The sequence below is a fragment of the Populus euphratica genome, unplaced genomic scaffold, assembly GCF_000495115.2.
Source record: "Populus euphratica unplaced genomic scaffold, PopEup_1.0 scaffold23.1, whole genome shotgun sequence".
Taxonomy (NCBI): domain Eukaryota; kingdom Viridiplantae; phylum Streptophyta; class Magnoliopsida; order Malpighiales; family Salicaceae; genus Populus; species Populus euphratica.
In genome coordinates, this window is record NW_011499892.1 from 984885 (window position 1) to 987984 (window position 3100).

At 30.5% G+C, this 3100-nt stretch overlaps 1 long non-coding RNA gene across 1 annotated transcript; it reads right to left on the reverse strand.

The window, feature by feature from the left end:
• Positions 1-418: 418 nt before the first annotated feature.
• LOC105131433 (uncharacterized) lies at positions 419-2164 on the reverse strand. The gene is made up of 3 exons (XR_843437.1): positions 1991-2164; positions 1849-1918; positions 419-472 (listed from the first exon to the last, which is right to left on the reverse strand). It is a non-coding gene; the product is annotated as an uncharacterized LOC105131433 (long non-coding RNA).
• Between the last annotated feature and the right edge of the window lie 936 nt (positions 2165-3100).

Genomic DNA, 3100 nt, shown 5'->3' on the forward strand with positions numbered 1-3100 from the left:
TTATTATTTTTGAATATATTCATTTTAGAATCTTCACCTTTATTTATTTATCGAGCTTATCACCATTTTAAAATAACATCACTAATTTTTAATCGGTGCTTGCACCTATAGTCCTACCCTTTTTATTGCACTATCTTTTATTATAATGTATTTTTTACTACCTCACTTATTTCTTAGAAACATTCTTTTATTTTTTTCATTATTTTATTCATCAAAACACATTACCAATTTATCTGTCCTTATAAATTCTAAACCAAAATTTATTTTATAAAGGTCATCGCTTCCATTATATATCATTATTTATCTATTATTTCTAATCTTTGTTTCCATCACTTATTGAAATCATATCACTTTCAGTCTTATGTTTACATGAGGGTTTACACATCTGCATATTTAAATTATAAATTTCCAGGGTTTCACAGGTAGAGTCTTAAAGACCAATAACAGCCACCAAATACTGGGCATACTTGTGCTGTGACAAAAAAACATAATGGAATCAGCAGTAATTTCTGAACCAAGAAAATACACAAGGAATCCCAGATCTTTCACGTGAAAAGAGTCATGTAAATACTACTTTAATTGGGAGATCAGAGTTGAATCAGTACCCATAATAATTCAGTCATCAACATACACCAAGAGAATGGCAACCACAACCTAAGTTTTGTGAAGAAACAAAGATGTATTATATTTTCTTTTGAGAAAGCAAACTTCGAGTAGGATAGAAGTGAATTTTTCACACCATACAGGAGGAGCCTATTTGAGATCATATGATACAACTTGCACACTGTATAAGTAGGAGTAGAAAGTAAAGGACGAATATAAACATCTTCCTTGAGAACCCTATGAAAAAAAGTATTTTTAACATCCATTTGGTGCAAACCTCAATTTTAAGAAGCAACAATAGCCAAAATTATGTAGATGGTGGTCATTTTAGCCACTAGAGCAAAAGTTTTATTGTAATTTACTCTATATTCTTGATTATTTTCAAGCACTACTAAGCATGCTTTATACTTATCCAAACAGAAATCAGATTTAACCTTAATAAAATAGACCACTTACATTCAAGTGGAGTCAAGTATCAAAATATGTCATGTTTCTCTTCATGTCAAAGTATCAAAAGCAATCAGCTAAACCCATAAATATGCAATACTTGCCCAGAGACAGGGGAATAAATAATAAATTAAGGTTGTCTTTTCATCGTATCCACCACCTTTCATAATAATGCTTTATAAGCTAGGTTCTTAGCTGAAGGAAGTTTCCTTAATAACTGGCCGACAGCAAAGCGATCAAGGATTGGATAAGGCATCCTGAGACTGGCATAGGGTAAGCAGAAGGAGATTAACAATAGATTATGCATCACATAGATTGTACAGTCAAGATTCTTGTAGAAATACTTAATTACTCAATGTCTATCACAGCATGGTCTCTTTAATCTCAATAAAGATTCAGCAAAAACTTCACAAACGCAAATCATGGCATGTTTGGACACACCAAGCACATCATTTACATGAAAGAATCATAAACAAAGTCAAGTTAACCTAAACACACACCCATTCCTCAATCTTATCCACCATGGATGGATTTGCTCTGCCTGTCCTCTCGGAATTAAAATTATGAGTAGCGCTGGATTTACAAAATTCCATAACCTTATAATATTTGGCGGAAAAAAAAAATCTTCTCTAAAACTAAGAAGACATTTTCCCTCCATAATTTTATTCCTTATATTTCATGCGAATGCCAATTTTTATTATTGTATAATTAAATACAAAAATATTCAAAAAGCACTCCACGGGAACGCAACTATGCTAGTCTTCTCTGAAAGTAAATTTGAGCATCAAACACACTTACAGCATCTTCCTCAATCAAAGATTTCTCCGCTTCGATCTCTTCAATAGTAGCATTCCTAATCACTCCTCTTCTGAATATAACATAAAAATTTCAATATATATATAACCACAATAACAACACCACATCTACTAAAAATGCTTGCCTGTTTTGCAACAACAGTTCTCAGAGGGAGTTTGGAGGAGCCATTCCGGAGACTGGAGTAGTTAGCAGAAGAGCTCCACAAAGACACTCTAGTAGCCAGCAGTAGAGTTGTACTGGACTCAACCTGTAAAATTAAAAAAACAACTTTACATCACTTCATTGCTTGAAATGTGCAAAACAATACATACATACATGCATACATACATACATACATATATATATATATATAAAACACTTTCCTGCCATGAAAATAAACGTGGCATTACTTCTCCTGGAACTTTCTTAACCACAATACCTTCCTTTCCCCCCTCCTGTTGACAAGCCAAGACCAAGCAATCCCATTCTCTTCAACAACAGCACCACCGACACCGTGGTCCATCTTCCAATCCAAACCAAAGCCCTCCTCTCCCTCTCAGGTTCTCCTAATCCCTACTATCTTCTATGTGTGTGTGTGTGTATTTAGATTGGTTAGTACGTTATTGCTGAGATTAAATTTTAAAATTTTTAAAAATATTATTTTAATATATTTTTAAATAAAAAACAATTTAAAAATAACAGTGAATTACAAGAATTTATTTATTTATGTGTTTTAAAAGCATTTTGAAAAAAAATAATTTTTTTATATTTTTTTATATTTTAAATTAATATCTTTTTAGTATTTTTAAATTATTTTAATGTAATAATATTAAAAATAATTTTTTAAAAAATAAAAAAATTATTAATATATATTTTAACATAAAAATTATAATTATAAAATAATTATAACCACCAGGGCAATTCCATTTATCAGTCTCTACAGCTGTCCCAGATAAACTTCTGGACTAGCGACATTCTTTGGTAGGCTTGCCTTAACATTTGCTTAATATAAGAGGACTCGGCAATTGGATTCATGAATTTATTGTGCTTCCTGGGAAATGGGAGTTCTTATTATTATTATTATGAGAATTTGAATGATTTTTTTTTATTGAGTTTTGATACTTGATTATTTTATAAACAAAAAATATTTTTCTCAAATAATATGAATTTATTTTAAAATTATCCTAAAAATAAATTTATCTTATATTGTCTTTATCCCTCCAACTAAATACGTTTATATCTCTTTTATATTTGT